The sequence below is a fragment of the Grampus griseus genome (assembly GCF_964374135.1).
Source record: "Grampus griseus genome assembly, chromosome: 19".
NCBI lineage: Eukaryota > Metazoa > Chordata > Mammalia > Artiodactyla > Delphinidae > Grampus > Grampus griseus.
In genome coordinates this window covers 33,445,776-33,459,582 of record NC_139013.1, presented here as the reverse complement: position 1 = coordinate 33,459,582, position 13,807 = coordinate 33,445,776, and positions in this window count along the sequence as shown.

The window sequence follows — 13,807 nt, the reverse complement described above, 5'->3', positions numbered from 1 at the left end:
GATTATATATTTAAATTAAAAAAACAAAAAACCTGGTACAAATGGAAAATAAAAAGACACATAACCCAATTAAAAATGGGCAGAGATGGGCTTCCCTGGTGGCACAGTGGTTGAGAGTCTGCCTGCCAATGCAGGGGACACGGGTTCGTGCCCTGGTCCGGGAAGATCCCACATGTCACGGAGCGGCTGGGCCCGTGGGACTTGGCCGCTGAGCCTGCGCGTCCAGAGCCTGTGCTCCACAACGGGAGAGGCCACAACAGTGAGAGGCACGTGTACAGCAAAAAAAAAAAAAAATGGGCAGAGAATCTGAATAGACATTTCTCCAAGGAAGAGATATACACCTGACAATTAAAGTAGTTATTCAGGAATGCAAATCAACATCACAATGAAATACCACTCCACACCTACTAGGATGACTACAATCCAAAAAGCAATGTGTTGATGAGGATGTGGAGAGACTGGTACACTGAAACATTTTTGCTGAGATTCTAAAATAGTATAGCTATTATGGAAAACAGTCTGTCAGTTCCTCAAAATGTTAAACCTAGATTTCCTATGTGACCCAGCAATTCCACTTCTAACTATATACCCCTCAAAATGAAAACCTATGTCCAACAAAAACTTGTACATGAATATTCTTAGCAGCATTATTCATAATAGCCAAAAAGTGGAAACAACATAAAAGTCCAGCAAATGGTGAATGGATAAACAAAATGTGGTTTATTCTGTCTATTATCTATTCAATGGAGTATTATTCTGCTATAAAAACAAATGGAATGCCGATACATTCCACAACATGGATAGACTTTGAAGACATTATGCCAAGTAAAATGAATCCAGTCACAAAAGAACCAAAAGTATATGATTCCACTTACGGGAACTGTGCAGAACAGTCAATTCTACAGACACAGACAGGAGATTAGTATTTGCCTAGGGCTGGGTGGGTTAGAGGGAAATAGGAAGTGAACTGCTAAAGGGTACATGGAAATAAGAGGAAAATTATAAAACTTTTAGAAAAAACCATAGGAGTAAATCATTATGACTTATATATTAGGTAATTACTGCTAAGATATGACACCATCTTAGATATGATGCCTTGGATATGACAGGGTTTCTTTTTGGGGTAATGAAATGACTTATATATTAGGTAATTACTGCTAAGATATGACACCATCTTAGATATGATGCCTTGGATATGACAGGGTTTCTTTTTGGGGTAATGAAATGCTCTAAAATTGATTTTGCTGGCAGTCACACAGTTGTGAACATACTGAAGAGCATCAACGTGTACAATTTAAATTAGCAAATTGTATGGCATGCAAAATACATCTCAGGAAGGGCATTAAAAGTAACACTTTTAAAGGCGTCTTTATAACATAAGCAATCAGACACATAAAATTCTACCCAGCAAATACTGGGACATGGGAGAAAGACGGGGCAAATAGAGAAAATATTCTGGCTAAATCAAAAATAAATGCCTATGTTTAGGCAACAATGTAATTTATGTAAAAAATGCCAAATAAATCAGCTATATTTTCAATTTTATCCTTTTTTTTGTTTTTGAAATTCCATTTCCATGGCGTGGTAAGATAGACATTTTTCCCTCTCAGTTTTGTCATTCTCTCATTGTATAATAAGTTGGCCTTTACCTATTTAGTGACATAAACACAGAGCTCCAGAAACTTTGCTTAAGTAAGTAAATCTGATTTCATTTTGCTAGTGGTAACAATTCCCTTTGATTTGCAAGTTAATCTGAACTGCTCCTATAAGAATAATCTCTTGTTATTATGTGTGTCTACTGGGCTAGTTCTGTTAGCAAACCTTGTCTACCCACAGAAAATGAAGAATGAATAAAAAGAGACAGAAGATTTCAATTCATCACCCATGCCACATCATACGCCATCAAATCCCTTTTAAAGTTAAACGTTATATTTTTTTCCCTTTGGTTTAAGAACTCAAAGCAATTTCAGTGACTATAAGGTCACACTTCTGGAAATTAATTAAACTCTTTTGAAATACAGTCTCTGCTTTGGTTATTGAGTCTACTTATATGGTCAAAGTTACATACGTTAATCTCACAATTTTTTAATTTGATTCTATTTTCCACATTCCTCATTTTATATACAATACAGTTTTCTTCCAATTTATATAATTTGTCAATAACTGTTGAAATTCATAATTCATACTCTGAGAGTTTCTAAATTTATTAATAGCAATGCACATTGAAATGCTATCTCAAAATATTTGTACCTGTAACCTCCCTCTACCACTGTGAACCTGAATTAATACAAAAGTTAAATTACCAGAAATCTACAAGAAGCTCTTTGTTTCATGTATAGAATGGAGATATTATAACTCAATGAAATAGCTCTTTGTGAGACTCAGAATTAATGGATATAAACTATTTATCATTATTTTGGTTCCACATTAGATACCTTTTAATAGCAGAAATATTCTGAGCCTTTCAAGAACACACAACACTCTTTTCCTCTTCTGGAAAACTCTCTACTAATTTGAAATTACTAATAGGCTTTAATTTATGTCAAATAAGTTGCCAGTATTTAAATGTCTGTTTACAGTGGAGTAATTTTCAGCTAAACTGTTTGCAAAACTCCATAGTTAACATGCAAGGAGGGTCAACCATCCCCCTAGAAGGCTGTAGGGTTCTTTTCAACCCTCAAAAGCATTAATTCTGGTTTTAGGTACCCAGAGGATTCCCAAAGTGGTTTCTGCCAGCCAAGTCACCATGCCCTCCAGCATCCCTTCTAACGTGGCAGTTTCTCTTGAAGAAAAAAAAGTTCCTCAAATTGTTAAATGAGATAATTAGAACTAGCTAGAATTGGGCTGATAATAGGCATGGGAATTTTTCAAGGGCAACCGTGTCAAAAACGTTTTTTAATACAGGTCCAGGGTTTGTGAAAACTTGTACAAAGGGAAATGTTGCCACTTTGGATCCCTGAGGAGTTCAGTCCTTTGCCAACATGAATGAACTGCACTGTGCACAAGCGATTGCTCCATTTCTAAGCAAAACACTGAAGTGGTTAGTGTCAGTCTGTTTCTTATATCTTCACAGTTAGCAACTTAAAAAAGAGAAAGAAATGAATCGCAAGCCTTTTAATGTTATACACTCAGAGCTCCAGCATGGGAATTTTCTATGTAAAAGAAAAAAAAAAGTATGATAGCTAAACCATTATGTAAATCGGAACTTCTCAAGGCGAACAAGAAAACATTCTACAATTGTAGCATGTCATATCAGATAATTTTTCGTTGTTAGAAGAAAAGCTCTTATTTGAATTGATAATTAATTCATTACTATTATTTTTTAAAAATATTAAATACATGAATCAAAAAAGAATGAAAAGCCCTGAGAAACTTGTTGCTTTTACCACTGCACCCACTGATAATAAGAGAATGATTCTGCATTTGCAAATATCTTTGTTGATATGTATGTTGGTGGGTACATTTAATAACAAAATCAATAACAACAAAATATCCCATAAAAACACACTGTTGGGCAACAGAGTCTAGGAAAACTTCAGTAGCTTTTCTTCACTGGTGATCAGAGAGTTATAGTGTAACTAATTCTTTTAACCATCTCAGAGAGAAGAAAAAAATGTGTGAAATGAGATATATTTAAATTAAATCCTCTGATGACACTGGCATTCTTTAATGACTTCACCTCATGCTATTTCCCATTATTCCTCAGCTCTAAATCTAGCCCAGAAGATTAAGGCTCTGAGAGTGAGTCTTGAAGCTCCAACATTTCATCTCAGATCTGTTTCTCACCTACTAAACAAGTCCTGTGAACCTTGACAAATCATTTAGCAATACAAGGAAGTCTCACCTTGCGAAGTCTAATGATCCTTTGTACTTTCAAGCCATACAAATATTCAAAACCTGCTGTCACTGAAGCTTATAAGAAAATTTATCCATGTTGTCCAAATACTCCAGTTCTTCTGCTTCTACAAAGGGAGACTCCCGAAATGAAGGCTACAACTTTAGGGATGTTGAATTGGTTCAACAAAATATAATGGGAAATAAAATTAAAATGGATTTCGAGTTCTGGTGAAGACAAGAGCTAAGGATAGCCTACATATACTCCAACCACAAACAACTGGATCAATGGATAAAATTTATGAAGTATAAATTATGCTATTTGTAGGCATCAGACAACACAAAGAATGGAAATACATGACGTAGGCTTCGTATCTACCTCGGCTTCTATCTGTATGGAGGCATTTCAAAATTTTGTTACCGGGGAGTAGTGGCCAAATAGAGAGAAATAGTTTCATTGGGCAGAAGAAAGAGAGATCAGAGTTTGTGGTTGTTAAATAAGCAAAGATGTGTGGGGTAGAAGAAGAGACACAGATATCTACAGAGTGATTTCCTTGAGTCTTTGACTGAATATTAACTTCCTATTTGCAGGATGAGACTGTGCAGCCTGGCAGGGAACAGCTTAATTTATGGAAGTCAAACAGTCCTGGGAACAATTAGAGTTCTCATCAATCATATAAAGAGAGATCACTGAAAACCCAGACATTCAATTAAAATCCCAGAAAAGCCTTTCCTTATAAATAAAGCTGATGTAATCTTAGAGTAAGAGTTACGCCAGGACATTCCTAACAAAACCTAAAACTAGCTTCAGTGTAGTTAAGGTAATCATGCAGTAAATTAGGTGACTGACAGAACAAAACTGAAACCTCTTACAAATGAAATCCAGATTCTGATACATCTGGGTCAATTAAAAAATTTGTAACACATACCCAGAGAAAACAGTCAATAGAAACAGATTGAGAGATGACACTCTTGTAGAAACTAGCAGAGTAGTGATTTAAAGCAGCCATGTAAGTATGTTCAAGGACTTAACAGGAAAAATGAATATAACCTGAAAAGATATACATAATCAAAGTCCAAAGTGGAAGTGAAGAAAAATCTGAAAAGAAAAAGTCTTCAAATTTGACAGATATCTTAACGTACAGATTTAGGAAGCAAATCAAAAACTGAACAGCATAAATAAAAAAGATAAATCTAAACACATTATAGCTTAAATTGCTGAAAACCAAAGAGAAAGAAAATTTAAAAAAAACCCAGTTGGAGAAAGATAAAAACATAAACAGGATCATTCATAAGAATGGGTGCTGAGTTTCATCAGAACAATGCAATGGAGAAGCTAACTAGATAACTTTAAATTACTAAAAATAAAAAGTCTCGGGCTTCCCTGGTGGCGCAGTGGTTGAGAGTCCTCCTGCCGATTCAGGGGGCACAGGTTCGTGCCCCAGTCCGGGAGGACCCCACATGCCGCGGAGCGGCTGGGCCCATGAGCCATGGCCGCTGAGCCTGCACGTCCGGAGCCTGTGCTCCGCAACAGGAGAGGCCACAACAGTGAGAGGCCCGCATATCGCAAAAAATAAAAATAAAAAAGAGGTACCAGTGAGGTTTGTGCTTTATACAGTTACCACAATTACTATAAAATTGTAACTGAAGTTTGAACTATGTTGTTGGGGGAATGTTATAAATCAACTAAAACATGGTGTCTTTGTTAATTCAGTTGGCTATAACAAAAATACCATAGAGCGGGAGGCTTAAAAAATATTTGTTTCTCACAGATCTGGAAGTTCAAGGTCAAAGAACGGGTAGATTCAGTGTCTGGTGTGGGCCTGCTTCCTGGTTCATAGACAACCTTTTTCTCTCTGTGTCCTACTAGGGTGGAAAGAAGGCTGGCTAACTCTCTGGCCTCTTCTTAGAAGAGCATTATGGCCACTCACGAGGGCTCTATCTTCATGACCTAATTAGCTCCCAAAGGCTCCACCTCCAAATAGCATCATATTGGGACAAGGCTTCAACAACAGTTTCGGGGGGAGGGGGCAGGTACAGACATCAGTACACTGCACATGGTAACAAAATGCGTGCATATCAGAATCTTATAAGGTGAGGACTGTCTGTGTGTACTTATCAAATGACTGAGATTTTCCACTTCTACATGTTTTCCCAAGAGAAATGAAAATGTAGACCCACTTAGATGTGTGTACATGAATCATCACTGCAGCATTATTCATAACAGATAAAAGCTGCCAGTAAACCAAATGTCCATCAACGCCTGAATAAATAACAAATTGCTGTATATCCATACAATGAAATACTACTCAGCCGTAAAAAGTAACAAACTATTACTGTATGCAACAACATAAATGGATTCTAAAATATTATTATGTATCAAAAAAGTACAACACAAACACTATACATTATATGGTCCCATTGATATGAAATTATAAGAACACATGTAGTAACAAAACTTATCAGTCGTTACTTGGAGTGAGGGAAAGTTATCAAATGCAAAAGAGCACAAAGAGCTATTTAGGATGAAGGAATTGTCCTACATCTTGAATGTGAAAGTGTTTACATATAATTACTAAAATTCATCAAACTGTACACTTTGAATATCTATCTCTCTATCTATCCATCCACACACACACACAACTCTATGTATACAACACAGAGACATGATACCCCTACATATATAAATATTCCATTCCAATATGTATTTCTCCAAATCAAGGACTTATACTACATGATAACAGAAATACCAAAATCAGAATGTTTTAATAATATCTAAAATTTTAATAATATCTAATCCACAAACTTAATTGAGATTTTATCAGTTATTGCAATAATTTTCTTTAGAGCAAAAGGAAATTCAAGGTAATGCTTGCATTCAGTTGCCACTTCTCTTTAATAAGACATATATATTAAAACCTAGCACAGCCTCTACAATCCAGAAAAACATCAGATGCAAAGTAAATAAGATAATAGTGGAGATAAAATGAAAACCTAAAGTTACCTGATTAATCCAAAAGGAGGCAGGGGAAGGGGGCAGGGGAGTGTGAGGGAGGGAAGAGAGAACAAATGGAACAAATAAAAAATAATTAGGTAGATAGTGGATTTAAATCCTGTCACATTGATAATTATATTAAATATAAATAGTCTACACCTGGAAATTAAAAAGCAGAAATTCTCAGAATGGGTAAAAATAAAAAAAAAATGAAAAGACCCAACAATATGCTTAAAAGAAAGCTTCTTCACGTATATAGGGACACACAAAGTAAAAGGAATAGGATGCCAAAAAATATATTATGCAAACACAGAGTATTAAAGGCTGAGGTGTCCATTTTAATATCAGACAATGCAGACTTCAGTATGTATATGAACCTAATAACAGAGCTTTAAAATACATGAAGCAATAATTGTCAGAACTTAAAGAAGAAATCCACAATTATAGAGTTCGATATTCTTTCTCATTAATTAATAGAAGACCAAAAATAACAAATTAAATAGAAGAATTGAACAATACCATTAACCAGCTTTGACAGACACTTATTGAATATTTGACCTAACATCTGCAAAAGATATAGTCTTTTCACATGTACAAGAAATATTCACTAAGGTAGACCGGATGGGTCATAAAACCAGGTCACCATAAATATAAAAGGACTGGAATTAGAGAATATCCTCTGACCTCATCAATGCTAAATTGGAGATCAATAACAGAAAGTTATCTGGAAAATCTCCAAGTATGCATATAATGTTAAATGACTTACAACACTGGTTCCAAAATAATTCAACTGGGAAACGAAATTCAACAAATAATGCTGGAATAACTATATTTCCACGTGTGAAAGAAACGAACCTCAATTCCTATTTCACAGAATACACAGAAGTTACTATAAATGGATCATATACTTAAACATAAAATTTATAGAGCTAGGGGCTTCCCTGGTGGCGCAGTGGTTGGGAGTCCGCCTGCCGATGCAGGGGACACGGGTTCGTGCCCCGGTCCGGGAAGATCCCACATGCCGCGGAGCGGCTGGGCCCGGGAGCCATGGCCGCTGAGCCTGCGCGTCCGGAGCCTGTGCTCCACAATGGGAGAGGCCACAACAGTGAGAGGCCCATGTACCGCAAAAAAAAAAAAAAAAAAATCCTGGGAGTGTTAGAATTTTTCTTTCTAATAATATATTGGAATCAGAGACACCCTAAGTTCACGTCCCACTTCTGACCCTGACTGCGTGCAAGTTCAATACTCAATGCCTCATTTCTTCATCAGTTTCTGTATCACTCAGGGTAGTAGGAAAAAAAAAAAAAAAAAGAACTGACATTCAATTTGCGTAACGTCAGGCCATTTTTATAAAGGGGTTATTTTACAAAGGTATAGGCAGTGTAATAGGAAAACCACAGGCAATCTACCACCTCAAAGCAAGGAACAGTGGGTATTCTTACACCCATGTAACTGAAAGGTAAGGGGAAGTGAAACCAAAACCTTGAGGAAGAATGACCACCTAAAAGCCATCTGACAGGCGCCATCACCATCTGTGGAGGAGTGCAGCCAGCCTGAAACGGCACCTCATGGAGGCTTCCCAACTTCACTCCCTTCCTTGCCTCCAATCTGCAGCAGGTTCCTCTCACTGGCTGAACTCAGCCAGAAACCAAGTGACCTTGTTGACGTACTCCACTGTTTCTCAAACATTAGCATGCAGCACAGTTACTTGGAGAGCTTTGGGATACTGTGATTTATAATAAGAAATATATGTCTGACCCCTCTAGGAGCTTTCCAGAAAGCTCCTAAAACTCTCGGAATTTCCTAAGTGCTCGGAGCTATACAGGTGTCTTTTGTCATGTTACTGAGGTGACTTTTGGAAAGCCCCTAAGGATCAGGGCTAGTTGCCAAGAGAAACAACCAGGTGATTAAAGGGTTGATATTTCCGTCCCAGCCCTCTGACCTCTGGGGAGGGGAGAGGGTCTGGAGGTTGAAACACTTGTCAGTGGCTGATGATTTAATCAATTGTGCCTGTGAAATGAAGCCTCCATAAACCCCCAAAAGGTCAGGGTTCTGAGAGCTTCCAGGTTGGTGAACACGTGGAGATTGGGGGAGAGTTGTGCCCTGAGAGGGGCCATGGAAGCTCCGAGCATTTTCCCCATAACTTGCCCTATGCATCTCTTCCATCTGGCCATTCCTGAGTTACTTCCTTGTATAGTAAATGTGTGATCTAGTAAGTAAAATATTTCTGAGCTCTGTGAGCTGCTTGAGCAAATCAATCAAACCCGAGGAGAGGGTTGTCAGACCCTCTGATTTATAGTCCTTTGGCCAGAAGTACAAGTAACCCTTGGACTTGCGACTGGCATCTGAAACCCAGAGTGGCTCCAATCTACAACAGGTTGGTGAGAAGCACAGATTGCAACCTGGGAACCCGGGCTTGCAACCGGTGTCTGAAGTTGGGGGTGGGGGTAGTCTTACAGGATTGACCCGTTATCTGTGCGATCTAATGTTATGTCTAGCCGATTGCTTGGTAGTGGAGGGGGGTGGGGACCCTGCTCTCCAGTGGAACTGGGTCCAGGAACTCAAAATAGCATTAAACCACATATTGTTCTTCCTCAGTTCAGATTTTCTGTTTCAGTAGATATGAGTGGAGCTCAGTAATTTGAATTTCTATGGAGACCCTGGTGATGTTGATGCTGCTGGTCTGGGGAACACAATGAGAATGAATGACGTAGTTCATATGGGTCAGGTTTCCAGGACAAACAATATGGTGGAAAAAGTGACTGGAGGATCTGGAGTTGGGACAAATAGAAGATATCTAGCAAAGGAGACGATGAACCCTTGTACACGGTTGGTGGGAACGTAAATTGGTGCTGCCACTATGGAGAACACTATGGAGGTTCCTCAAAAAAACTAAAAATAGAGTTACCATATGATCCAGCAATCTCACCCCGGGCATATATCCAGACAAAACTATAATTCAAAAAGATACATGCACTCTTATGTTCACAACACCACTATTTACAACAGCCAAGATGTGAAAACAACCTAAATGTCCATTGACAGATGAGTGGATAAAGAAGAGGTGGTACATATATACAATGGAATACTACTCCGCCATAAAAAAGAATGAAATGATGCCATTTGCAGCAACATGTAGGCAACTAGAGATTATCATAGTAAGTGAAGTAAGTCAGAAAGAGAAAGACAAATCCCATATATCACTTATATGTAAAACTTAGATATGATACAAATGAACTTATCTAGGAAACAGAAACAGACTCATAGACACAGAGAGCAGACTTGTGGTTGCCAAGGCAGAGGGGGGTCGGGAAGGGATGGATTGGGAATTTGGGATTAGCAGATGCAAACTATTATATACAGAATTTATAAACAACAAGTTTCTACTGTATAGCACAGGGAACTATATTCAATATCCTGTGATAAACCATAATGGAAAAGAATATGAAAAAGAATATGTATATATGTATAACTGAATCACTTTGAGTACAGCAGAAATTAACACAACATTGTAAATCAACTATACTTCAATAAAATAAGTGTAAAAAAAGAAGATATCCAGCAAAATTCCACATACAGTTGACCCTTGAACAAGAGGGGTTTCAACTGTGTGGGTCCACTTATACAAGAATATTTTTCAGTAAATGTGTACATGATCCTGGACTGGCTGAATACATGGATACAGAACCATGAATATGAAGGGCCTACTGTAAAGTTATACTCAGATTTCCAGTTTCTCAAGGGTCAGTGCCCCTAACCCCTGCTTGCTCAAGGGTCCACTGTATATGGAACACACACAGACACATGTGAACATTAAAGTATCTATTGATCAATTAACAACTACTTTTGCGCCCATCAATAAATTTATTAGCAAGGCCCCTATCCGCTCTACTTCTACAGTAGAGAAGAGCAGAATAAACTCTTTCAGCCATGAATAAATAGAATCTGCATATATGTTATTGGCTAGAAGGACTGACCTCTTTAATATCTCAGAGTTGTTCAAGGTAAGTTAAGACTATCCTAAGAGATAGGTGTTCTCCGAAAAATCTTGATAACTCAGGATAAAGAAGGAAATCACATTTTCATAATGCAAATTTACAGTTTTTGAATATCTGGTGTGTTTTAAGAAATTTACATAAATGAATTTGTTTAATCTTTCTAACAATCTCAGAGTAGATACACTGGCACTAATTATTTTTTTCACTGTACAATTTGCTAAATAAAAAAAAGGAAAAAAGGTCTCTATAGAAGAGAATAGAGTATTGCATTGTTATAATTTATCTTGTTCAATGTATCCTGTGAAATTAGTTTTCAAAATGTATTTTCGGTTTTAATTTGTCACGTAAAGCTAAACTAATTACTTCCACTTTTCCCTTTAATGCTTGAGTATCTACATTTAAGATGTTTTGAAGTTATTTTTCTGTAAATGGCTCCACCTATAATTTGTCAATTTGTATTATGAACTTTTAAATCTTTTTTTCCTATTTTGTGGAGAGTAGCTAATAACAAAATGTACTTAATGTTGACTCCTTAATGAATAGGTTTCAAGCACTATATAAAATAGTTCCTCAGTTATGCCTTCTAAACATTCCCTTTTCTCCCTTCCTTCCTTTCTTCCCTCTCTTTTCTTCTCTTCTTTCCTTTTTCTCTTCCTCCTCTCCTTCCTTCCTTATGTATGTATTTATCCTTTTTATCGTATGCTTCCCTCCAATATAAGCATCTTGTAGTCAGAGAATTGAGTGGAGATAAATATTTTAATGCACTCTAATTGTCAGGCACTTTTCAAAGCACTGGTGATACGTCCATAAAAAGGGAAAAAAAAACCACTAAAATTATACATATATCTTCTCATTGACCCTATCAACAATCCTATGACATAGGTATTCTAATTTTTCCCACATACAGGTGATAAAATTAAGACTTGGATAAGCCATGCTACCTGCCCAAAGTCACATAGCATAGAAATAGAGAAGCTGGGATTCAAGCACAGTTCTAATATTTCCCAAACACCGCTAGTAGGGCAAAGTGATTCACAGGCTTGTCATAAAATCATTCATGGAATTGTTAGTATTAAGTCAACATTTCTTTTCCATCAAGTCCAAGGAAATTCAGTTATAACAGAGGCATTTACTATAGTTACATTTTCATCACACCCAACACAGCTAATATTCTATATAAAATTACTACCATGAATTAACTATGCCTGCAGAAAATGGGATTGCATGTAACTACTGATTTCCATTCACAATAAAATAAGCAAATTATCTTCACCAACATAAATGCACCATAAATTGTTTTGAGGCATAAGAGATGAATTTCTGAAAGAAATATGGACCAGATTTGCCAAATTATTGAAAACGATTAATAAAACGAGGGCATCGAACTGCAATTGGAAAATGTTATCCTCTTAATGGTTACATTATTATTGGGTAGACGGATAATCCTCTTTGCTGATGTTCCATTTCTGGAGTATTGACAAATTTTACACATTTTAATATCAAAACATCATCAAATTTATACATAGAATGATTTACCGTTTTCAAGACCAGATCTGTCATAATGAACTGCCATCCATGAGTGTAACGTAATAACATTTTAATTGAGAGAAGGTGCTTTGGCAAATAAAGAAGAAAGCTTTTTTTCTTTGGATATTTCTGAGTTTGTTGATGATTTTTAGCTGAGTGTACTTTCAATTCAGAAGACTGTTCTAACATATGGCTACTTGCATTTAATCTTAATGAGTGAAAATAACCTTTACTACATGACATTTTAAATCAAATAGAATAATCAGCCTAATTTGAGCATAGCACTTTATAACTATTATCTATTACATTTTGCATAAGAATACAACATCTGCATCACAAAATGTCACAGATAATAAAGGTGGTGATCATTTTATTGTAAAACTCTTACGTTATCTAACAGAAAGAATCACTTACGTTATACAGCCAATTCTAGTTAACTAGTAGCACTTAAAATGTTTGCAAATGAAACTTTCACTGAACTCAGAGTAGCTATCAGTGATTTGAAAGATTTTCCATTCAATGAATTAAACAGCATGTGACCCCTTTTTCACATTTGTGCTCATTTAACTGAGACATGCATGCTAAACTTGTCACTTGGCTAGTATTTTTCTAGCTTTGGCTGTGTGATTTCCCCCCACAAAAAAAGGATGTGTCTCTATATCTACTTAGCAAGCACTGTGTTAAACACCCATTTAAGACAATTCTTCTAGGGGTAGTATTTTTTAAAAGTACACATATCAAAACATTTTGAAATGTTTTCATAAATTTAAATGCATATCAATATAATACCTATAAACTACTAAAGTATGACTATTTCAATAAAAGTCAAAATATTATTTCAAGTTATTGTCCTTATAAAGTGAACGATGTGGAAACAGTGCAAAAGCATGACTCTTTCAAAATAGTAAATATGCATACTGTTGGGAAAATTTGTTTAATAAAAGCATAATTTCATAACAAGAAAATTAAACAAATATATTTATAGAAATCAATTTCATTTTGTAAAGTCAAAAGAGATACTGTAGAAATTTACATATTTGTTTATTTCTTCTTTTAAAATTTGGATTATCTGGACACTGATACAAAGAAGAGGTTTCTCTTCTGCATTATTATAATAATTACTAAGCATTTCCATTTTATTTTTCATGGTAACCTTTTTCTTTGGAAGAGGGGAGCTGGATTTACTAATAAACAAAATATTTTTTTCCAAATCTCTATTTTACTTGAAATTCTCCCTCTTTATTCTCACTGTATACACATTTCCAAGCTTAGGAAAACTTGCCTAATGAAAAATTTATTTTTAGCCACCTATTTGTTATCTTCAGCCTTCAAAGCCTTCAAAACTACTGCAAGGTCTAGAAGTAAGACAAAATCATGGGATGTAACACAACAATAAGAGACCTTATTGAAACATAGTATTTGAGCTTAATTTTATTTATCTGCATAACTAGGT